Consider the following 10,946-nt stretch of genomic DNA (forward strand, 5'->3'; position numbering starts at 1 on the left):
TATTTCTGACTTAACTCATATTTTAGGAAATTTCTAAAAAGTCATGCTGTCTAAGCTGCCATGGTTTGTTGGCATGGACTTAGAACCATATCAAGGGCCTTGCGCTTGTTGAATGAATAATTCCTCTGAATTTCCAGGAAGAAAATAACGTTTTGTGCTAGTTGCTTAGGAAGAAATCTTAGATGGTCAAATGAAAGACTGGAATGCAGACTCATATTGAGTGCCATCGTTGGAAGAATGACGAAGCAAAAGGTAGGTCATCAGGAAGATTTGTTATTTTGTCTTACGAAGACCTGGAAGAATTCCGTTTCTAAAAATCACAGCTATTTAAAGAAAAACTTCTGAGGCGCCAAGCCGCAGCCCCCAATCCCACCGTTCCCTTCCTCTGAGAACATGGCTCTGCCTCCCACATATGCCGATCCTGGCAAGCCTGCCAAGGATATCGTCAGCAAGGGCTACGGCTTTTTCTTAATAAAAGTTGATTTAAAAACGAAATCTGAAACTAGACTGGAATTTGCAAGCTCGCTCAGCAAACACAGGGACCACCAAAGTGAACGGCAGCCTGGAAACCACATACGGAGACCAGTTTGACCTTTACAGAGAAGTGGGACACAGACGACACCATGGGCCCCGAGATCACCGCGCAAGAGCAGCTCGTGTCTGGACTGAAGCTGACCATTTTTCCTTCTCATCTAACACTGGGTAGGGGTCGGGGGAATGCTACAAACAAGACAGGTGCAGGAGGGACCATATCAGCCTGGCCTGTGGTACGGACTTTGACCTCACTGGGTCCTTTGGCTATGAGGGCTGACTGGCTGGGTACCCAATGAGTTTTGAGACCTTGAAGTGCTGAGTGACCCAGAGCAACCTCACAGTTGGCTACAAGAAGGGTGGATTCCAGGTTCATTCTAATGTGAACAGCAGGACAGAGTATGGTGGTTCCATTTACCAGAAGGTGAACAAGAAGTTGGAGGTCTCTGTCCATCTCTCCTGGATAGCAGGAAACAGTCACGCTCACTTTGGAATAGCAGCCAAGTATCAGGTCGACCCTGATGCCCGCTTTTGGGCCTAAGTGATCAACTCCAGCCTGGTCAACTTAGGGTACACTCATGCCCTAACGCCAGGTATCAAACTGTTGCTGTCAGCTCCATGGGATGGCAAGAACGTCAATGCAGGAGGCCACGAGCTTGATCTAAGCCTGGAATTTCAAGCATAAATGAACATGGTACAATCGTTAATTTTAAGCCATTTTGCAGCATAGCTACCTGCAGGATTTAGTGCGCCTTTTAATGCACGTTAGGGATGCTAGAATTGATAGATACTACAGTAGATCTCCAGACTAAGGATGACTTGGCTTTAGGGTGTTTGCCATTTTAGAGGTACAAAAAAAAAAAAAATCCCATTCCAGAAAGGGTCCTTTTAGCTGTAGATGAGGGCTGGGAGGAGCCCTCTAGAAATGTCAGGCCACAGGTGGAAGCTGGGAATGTGTGGGGCCCTTTGTAAATCTCTATCTAGTCCACAGGTGAAATTGTGACTTCCTAACCAACCTTGGCGTCCCAAGATCGTAACTGCTGAGAAGCCCATTTCAAATCCTAGCACGGCAGAGACAGACACATGCAGATCTCTCTGTGAGTTTGAGGCCAGTCTTCTCTACACAGTGAGCTCCAGGCTAGCTGGGACTACACGCTGAAAGTAAAACAAAACAAAACAAAACAAAGAAAAACAAAACAGCCGGGCGGTGGTGGCGCACGCCTTTAATCCCAGCACTGGGGAGACAGAGACAGGCGGATCTCTGTGAGTTCTAGACCAGCCTGGTCTATAAGAGCTAGTTCCAGGACAGGCTTCATAGCCACAGAGAAACCCTGTCTCGAAAAACAAAACAAAACAAATTAAAACAGGGATGATAATTTTATATTGACTCACAAGAGACCATAGTGAAAGCCATGTGCAGTTAGGTTTGACTCTGGAAATTGCTTCAAGTGAGACAACCATCTGGGCTCTGAACCAGAAAGAGGATGGAAAGTCTAACACAAACATGGGACCCAAATGCAGTGATGCACCATTGTGGGGAGGAGGATGTGTGAGCTGTGGAGAAGCCACGCCTGGGCCACTGATCTCTTCCTGTAGCAGAAATGGCAGAAGCAGTGTAGCAATAGCCACTAAATAAAACAAGGAATCTACAAAGAATTTGTTACTCAGGAATAGTTCTGGGCGGGAAGAAAAGGAAAAAAAAAAACACACAGGGGCTGGGGTGGCAACTGCACCATGGCCCAGGGATGTTTATATAGCAGGCTGGGGCTCCTCCAAGAGTCTGGTTTATTGCGCTCTCCTGGGTTTTCATGAGCTGGGCTAAGGGCTATTCAACACTATGCAGTAGAGCCCTTCATGATTCAGAACCTCTCCTGCTTGCCATTCTAAACCAAGCATCTGACAAAGAGTCCAGATGGAAACAGAGAGTTTTATTCAAGTTTTGTGCACACAGAATTAAGGCCAGACTTAGTTTCCTCCTTTGAGGGAAAGAGAGATGGGACCAGGCAATGCCCTTACCTTAGAATAATGTGGTTAGAATAATCCACCAAGGTAGACATGTGGGAGGGGCTTATATTCATAACAACAGACCATCAACTGGCGGCTTAAAATAACAGGATAATATTCACAGTTTGGAGCTAGAAGCCTGAAGCTGAGATTCAGCAGGCCACACACTCTCTGAAAGCTTCGGAAGAATGCATCCTGCTTCTGCTAGCTTCCCATCTCCCCACAGTCCTTTTATTCCTTGGTTACAGGGGTCTCACCCTGCTCTCTGATCTCCCTCTCTGTCTCTTTCCTCTTCTAATAAGGATGCTCACGATATCAGATTAATGGTCCCATATTCCAGGATGACATTATCCTATTTAACTATATATGCAATTATCCAGTTTTCAATAAAGCCACATTCTTTTTTTTTTAAGTGCATTGGTGTTTTGCCATGGGTGTGGGTCTCGTGGAACTGGAATTACAGACAGTTGTGGGCTGCCATGTGGGTGCTGGGAATTGAATCCAGGTCCTCTGGAAGAGCCATTTCTCCAGCCCCGTAAAGCCACACTCTTAAGTTCCAACTATTAAAGCTTCAACACAGTTTGGAGGGACATCATTTGTGCTAGCTAGGTTTTTGTTGTTGTTATCCTGACACAATCTAGAGTCACCTGGCCAGAGGAACCCTTAGTTAGGGTTTGCCTCCATCAGCAGGCCTGTAGGCAAGTCGATGGGGCTTTCTCTTGACTGATTGATGTGTGAGGACCCAGCCCACTATGGGCAGTGCCACCCCTGGGCAGGTGGACTTTGATAGTATAAAAAAGCAGGCTAAACAAGCCATGGAGCAAGTCAGTAAACAGCTCTCCTCTGTAGTTCCTGCCCCTGCTCCAGCTTGAGCTCCTCTCCTGACGTCCCTCAATACTGGCTGTGATAAAGACACAAGCCACATGTCGTGGTCTCAATGAGAATGGCCCTCATAGGACCATATTTTGAATGTCTCGGTCCCACGTGGTTGACTGTTTAGGGAATTTTAGGGGGCGCCTTGTTGGAGGAGATGAATCACTAGGTGTGGGCTTAGAGGTTTCAAAAGTGCGTTCCAGACTCAACCTCACTCTTTCTGTCTGCCTGCGACTTGTGTATCAGATGTGAACATTCAGCTACTACTCCAGTGCTATACCTGCCTGCTTCCTGCCATGACCCCCGCCATGATGGTCATTGATTAACCCTCTAAAACTGTAGGCAAGCTCCCAGTTAAATGCTTTATTTTATAATTTACCTTGGTAGTGGTTTTTTGTGCAACAGAACAGTAACTAAAAACCAAACAAGCCCTTTCCTTACAAGTTAGTTGGATCACAGTCTCCGTCACAGTGATAGAAAGTGGAGTGGTACACAGTGCAGCCCCTCACACCTTCTGGAGACATGACTGAGGATCCTCCAGCACTCACGATCTGTGTACCTCTGAGACAGTCAATGTGAAGGACTGGAGAATTCATAAATCACACATGTAAAGGGTCATGGCTACTTCACACGACTATCAACGGGGACAAGGCTGGCAGAAGACACCATTCTGACATCTCACTCTGCGTCAGATTCTGCTTCATTGGTATCTGGACGTGCTGGTCTGGCTGCTGCTAGGTGAGACTCCCCTTAGGGCGAAGGGACTGGCCCTTTGTAGCATCAGATGGTAAGTCATTCACTGTGGCTGAGGGGTGAGGAGTATGAAGGCGGAGGTTTCTGAGCAAGGACCCTAACCAAGGAAAGGTCTGCACAGTGAATTGCTAGAAGCCAAAGCCCACATTAGTTGAGTGTCATCTGTGCTGACTGATAAATCAGGTCCTTGTGCAGATCTAAAGCAAAGTTCCCTGTCAAATGGAACACCGACAGCATCTTCTACAGATGATGATAGGTGAGTGAAAGAGAAAGGAGTCAGGTTATAATGACCCATACCAACAGATTATCCAAAACTTAAATTGTGGGCCCACAAGATGGGTTAAAGCATTTCCCACAAAGACTGATGACCTGAGTTCAATCCCTGAGCTACACATGGTAAAAGGAGGGAACTGACTCCTCCAAGTCATCCTCTGACTTAGACACACACACACACACACACACACACACACACACACACAAAACGCACGCACGCATGCGCGGTTGCATGCATGCCCATATACAAAATAGACTAATGTAATTTTTGAAATTAAAATGCCCCATTAGGCTGGAAGTCTCTCTTTGTAATCTTGCTAGGAAACTCGGCCCACTGTGCTCTCTTATTCCCAATGCCCAGAGGCTATTAGTACAATTTGCCCTGGTTCACTGTGGCTGCTAAAACCACTACTAAAACTCAGTCAGACATCTCGTTAGTACATTTCCCTCGCCCATCTCAGGACAGCTTATACAACTGGAAGCAGGATTTATTTTTGCTATGAATTATACATCTGAGAGCCCCCTTATTAGGGGTGATTTAAATAACAGTGGGAGAGAAAACTATTAAACGAGGCATGCTTGTTGTCCTCTGTTTCTAGAGCATGTTCACTCTGTAATGGTGTTGGGATACACTAGAGCATCTTACTGGGAAAATGCTTCATAACAGCATTTTGCCCTGAAACTAGTTGATAGTTGGAGTATGATGGGGACTATTATTACTGATTTCTGTTGCTTTGATTTTCTTCATTCTCTGCTACACAGTCGGCAGTGACTTGCTTTGTGGCACAGAAGATGTGAGAACTTGTGGGGCTACTAATATAGAATGTAGCAATGATGTGGTTAACTGGGGAGACCCTGAACACTAAGAATAATCCCCTGAGATGCAGGATGAGGTTCAAGATCTGCCCCCAAGAGCATCAGGGTGGGGCTGATGGAACTTAAAGGGCACTCTGAAGCTTCTCAGAGGGATAGAGGATCAGGCAAGGACCTAAGTCTTGGTCCTCCTCAATGGTGATCGACCCTTTGACCCCCACTGCAGCTACAGCGAAGTGCATTGCTGGGCATCATGGGGTCACAGAGCCCCTTATGAGGTGGAAGGAAAGGGCAACTGGGAGAGGGAGGAGCTTTGCTTCTGGCCGCCTGGATCAGGAGGGATGAAAGTCAGAGGAAAGACCTTGTTGATTTTCTTGATCTACCTTTCTATTCATAAAGGACGTAGTTGGCGGAACATGGTGGCACACACCTTCAATCCCAGCAGTTGGAAATGGGAATACGGAGGGCAGTGCGTCCAAAGCTGGGAATATATAGCTAATTCTAGACCACCTTTGAGACTTTTGTCTCCAAACAAAACAAAGCAAGAATATCATGACTAAAATAAAACAGTGGGAAACACAAATAGCTTTGTCCCCAGATTCTACATCATTCCCCACCTATTATGAATATAGTCCTGTCTACTCTCCCCACCCGTACACATGCGTGGTTTTATATGAGTTGTGTAGATGTATAGCAAGAGCATGTGTATGACAGCTACTCACTATTTCGTTTATAATTTACATCTGCCTATGTAACTTGTTGACAGGCTGTATGTGGAGATCAATGGTTAAACACCTGCCTAGCAGATGCAAGGCCCTGGGTTCCAACCTCAGCAGCCTCTCAAATAAAGAAATGGGGTGACGACTGTACTTTCCACTTTACAATCCTTGTGAGTGCTTCTCCCACAAGACCTTTGTGGTGGCTTAAATGACAATGGCCCTGACTTTGTTATTGCTCTTCTGCTGTGAAGAGACATCATGACCAAGCCAACTTACAGAAGAAAACATTTAATCGGGGGCTTGCTTACAACTTCAGAGAGTTAGTCCATCGTCATCACAGTGGAAAGCGCGGTGACAGGTAGGCACAGTGCTAAAGCAGCTGAGACTTACATCCTGAACTGGTGGCAGTAGGCAAAGAATGTGGAGCTGAGCTTGACATGGACTTTTGAAACCTCAGACAAAGCCCGCTCCCAGTGGTACACCTCCTCCAACAAGGCCACACCTCCTGATGCTTCCCAAACAGTTCTACTTCCTGGTGACTATGCATTCAAATACAGGAGTTTGTTGAGCTCATTCCCATTCAAACCGCCACAGGCCCCGTGGGTTCACGCAGGAGCCTGGGTAAGAAAGTTGGGAAGAATGGATGGGGCAGAGGGCAGAATGTTCTTCCCACAAGGCAGCCTTCTAGAAAGAATCGCATGGAAGCAAGGACATGAGGGGACTGCCTGGGCATGTCCCCACTATTGCTATGGGAACTGCAAGAAAAGGCCAGGAAGGAATATTCTCGGCTCTTTTCACATAACAAACGATGAAAAACGATGCATCCCCTCTCTGTCCTCTTATTTGCTTAAGCTGTTTCCTTCACAAGCTGCCTTGGACATGGCGTTTCTCTTAGCAATAGTACAGTGACTAAGACAGGAATGTTCCCTGGAATATGATGGTCAAGCTCTGAAGTGACTCCATGACTACCTACCTATATCCCAGTGTGGACTCTAATGACCAGAGTTCAATCAGCTGAGTGTGTTTTGAGTCAGTCTGAGGTAACATGGGGGGATGAGAACTGGTGTCCTCGTCTGCTTCCTGCTGCTGTTAGAAACCTTAACTAAAGCAACATGGAGAGGAGCAGGCGTCCTCTTTGCCTTCCTCTTCTACCTCACAGTTCATCACTGAGGGAAGTCAAGCAGGACCCCAAGGCACGATACCAGAAGCAGGGACCTAAGGCATAAAGGACCTCTGCTCACCAGCTTTTTCTATACAGCCCTAGCCCACTTACCCATGGTGGCACTGTCTGAAGTGGGCTTGGCCCTCCCACATCAACTGAAGTGGGCTGGGCCTCTAACATCAATCATCAATCAAAAAGAAATATCCCAGACTTGCCAGTCTGATGAAGGCAATTCCTCAAATGGCATTCCCTCTTCCTAGATGACTCTAGCTTGTGTCAAGTTGACAAAAACAAAAACCACTAACCCCCACAACTGGGGAGATAGTCAAACCTGTCCAACTTGTACCCAGTCCCACACAGGGGCCAACAGCCCCTGAGTTAATGAAGGCTCTTGGTAGAACAGAGGGGGAGGGCAGCACATTACAGTTCTCCAGGCTCCAAAGAACACGATGCTTCATGGGCTCGACACCCCCCCCCCCCGGCAGGCAAGTCAACATTCCCAGACAATCAGTACTGCTTATCTAGTCAAGGACACAGAGGTTAACATCTGTGTGCAGTGGAGTTAATAAAATTCTAAGTTCAAGTGTATACTTGAGTTAGTTGGCAATTTGACTCTCTATGCCAATTTTTTTAAAAGAAAATCTTATCAAATGCCTTCTTTTACATGCTTATCATTACATTGGCTTATTCAGTGTGTGCTCACTTGTGCATGCTCACAGCATATTACATGTGTGGAGGTCAGAAAACAACTTTCAGACATAAGCTCTCTCCTTCCACCAAGTGGATGACCTAAATTCCATTCATCTCATCAATCTAATATGTCAATTTCCAGATTAATATGATCCAAAGTCCTTAAGTTATCTTTAGGAGGCACCCAAGGAGAAAGAATACTAAAGGATACTAATATATATTACTTGCCTCTATCTCTGCTAGGCCATCATTCATACGGCCAACAGAATGTGCCTACCCGGATTGAAAAGCACTTCCCAATAGTGGATCCTGTGCTCATGGAGTCTGATATGACAAGGAAAATACATTTTTCTCACCCGTTTGCAGGCTGAGCAACACTCAAACTCATATAAGCAATACACAGACAAGATCTATTATTTTGCTTATTAAGAACCTTGACAGGAGATGGTGACAATTTCCATGGGAACAGCTTAGGGACAGAGATGATGATGATCTAGAATAATTAAATTGTTCTGTGTAACAGTTTTGGTTTAGGATAGGGAAGTGGGAGGAAAGGAGTGGGGTGGAGGAAAGCATCTATAAAAGGACATGCCTAGCTGATGGAGGAAGGTCATTGGTTAAAAAAATAAAGAAACTGCTTGGCCCTCATAGGTTAAAACATAGGTGGGAGGAGTAAATAGAACAGAATGCTGGGAGGAAGAGGAAGTGAGCTCAGAGGCTATGCTCCCCTCTCCGGGGCAGACGCCATGAAGCAAGCTGCCAGGTCAGACATGCTGAATCTTTCCCTGTAAGACTGGTGCTACTCAGATTATTAGAGATGGGTTGATCGGGATGTGAGAATTAGCCAGTAAGGGCTAGAGCTAATGCGCCAAGCAGTGTTTAAATGAATACAGTTTGTGTGTTGTTATTTCGGGGCATAAGCTAGCCAGGCGACCAGGAGCTGCGGGGGGGGGGGGGGGGCAGGAACACGGCCCGCAGCTCCTACAACACCTAGCAAGCAATGGGAGAATGGAGCTAGGCTGTGGAATGAGATGTCCTCTGACCATGCCAATCATCATCATCTTCAGAGCACCCATGACTATTCCTGTTCAACCCTCCAGATAAGCCTGTTGATATTTCTTCACAGGAGGAAGGAGTAGAAGGGGCCATTAAATCCTCAAGTGAGGATTTAATGTTTCAGCTACTCCTTCCTGTGCCTTTCTGTCAGCTGTTTATGATTCTGCTGCATGTTTGCCGGAATGTATACAGTATGGACTTCATCGATGCAGCTGTAGGAGAATCATCATCCAAGCTGGTGGGAGACTTTTCAGTCATGTGACTATTTGGGGGGTTATCCCACACTCTTTTAAGTAACATTTCACCCCAAATCCTTCAAATACAGCCAATATGCACATTGGTTCACCAAGCTAGACTTGGATCAAGTTGTTACTTTGGTCTATTGTTCTCTCTAGGATGCGTGGACGTGTGTTCATTGGTCCCCAGGAGAAGCTGACACAACAGGCCTCTGCCGTAATCTATCCCAGAGAGACATGACCCTAGCCAGAAAAAGCATGAGGTACTCAGTGGGTTGCTGTGCAGGTGACGGCAGAGGGCTGAAGATTAGCCTAAGACAGGGATTTGCATATAAGCAAATTATTAGGGAAACAATCCCGGCGAGTACTGAGGAGTGGTTGTTGAGTTATGTAGGATGACAGGAAGTGTTAAGGGGCATGACGCCACTCAGGGCAACTGGGGCCCATCTTGCTGGAGAACTCTAGGAGACAGTATATGTTAAGGTTTGAAAGTAAAATGTTCCCTGTAGGCTCATGTTTTTGAACATTTTGTCTCCGGCCCATGGCGCTGTTAGAAAAGCTATGGAACCTTGAGGAGCTGGAGTCCTGCTAAAGGAAGTACGTCACTAGGGATGGGCCTTAATGTGACGTAGGCCAGCCCTATTTTCTGTTCTCTGTTTCCTAACTGCCAATTCAGTATAACCAACCAGCTATGCTGCTCATGCTGCCATGCCTTCGCCCGAACCCCATAATGGCTTATTCAGTATGACCAACCTGCCTCAGGCTCCTGCTGCCATGCCTTTCCCTGGTCCCCATGATGACGTAAATCCCCTTGGAACTATAAGTGAAGGGAGCTCATTTTTCCTCTAGCTGTTTGGTCAGGTATTTATCATAGCAATGTGAACAGTAACTAAGACAACATAGACTACACATGAAAGATAGCCCAGCATGAGACAGATGATCTGAGCTATTTATCATCCAACTTTTTTTCAGCCCATAAGACAATGGTCTTTTTAAGTTAGTGCACAGAGTGTTTTACTATGGCATTTTTATACATAACTATTTCTTTATTCATCTCCTTATCCCACTGCCCTTCCCTTTATTTACCAACTTAATGCATCTCTGGCTGGAAGCCAGTCCCTGGCACGATTCCTAGCACTTCCAGCCTGCCCATCACTGGGCAAAAAGTGGCGGGGGGGAACCAAGGGAAAAAACTACAGGCATTTGCCACAGGATGCAAATGGCATGTCCTGAAATGTTGAGTTAGAATTTGGGGGTTGGTGACTATTCTAAGCAGCTGGAACTGGGACTCCCCAGAGAGCATCCCTGGCCCAGCTCTGATATAATCCAGTTGAAGGTAGTGAAGAAAAATTTTAATCAAAGATTTAGGGAACTGAATTTAGAATTTATGAAAGTTCCATTATTTGGTTTGAATCCATTATGTTATTGGAAACTTTGGCCTAGAGGGTTCAGAAGAGTCTGTGTATGTGCACACAGCAGTCAGAGACTGAGACCAAGATGCAAACCGGACCACTTGATCCTCTGTATACCTGGAAACTCGTGAGGGAAGTGGCCTGCTGGCATTGCTGCTGACAGTTCATAGGGAGCATTTCCAGGTCCCACTCGTTACACGGACTCCTTACACATTTGTATGATACACATGGGCCCAAGCACCTAGGAAGCAGATTCCCCTTCAGGTGTCTTACCTTTTAGAGGTACACAGATGACAAACCAAAAGTGAAGAAAAATGTGCAGTATGCGAGCGCTAAATGCTAAGGAAACACAGCTGGGAAGGAGGAAAGGGAAGAACAGGAATGCCAGTGCAGGCACAGCTGGATGGGTAGCCTGCTGAGAAGA

At 46.2% G+C, this 10,946-nt stretch overlaps 1 pseudogene; it reads left to right on the plus strand.

Moving 5' to 3' along the window:
* Positions 1–393: 393 nt before the first annotated feature.
* Positions 394–1,216, plus strand: LOC101980665 (annotated as a pseudogene).
* The last annotated feature ends 9,730 nt before the right edge of the window (positions 1,217–10,946 follow it).

This window comes from Microtus ochrogaster, unplaced genomic scaffold (genome assembly GCF_000317375.1).
Source record: "Microtus ochrogaster isolate Prairie Vole_2 unplaced genomic scaffold, MicOch1.0 UNK3, whole genome shotgun sequence".
Taxonomy (NCBI): Eukaryota; Metazoa; Chordata; class Mammalia; order Rodentia; family Cricetidae; genus Microtus; species Microtus ochrogaster.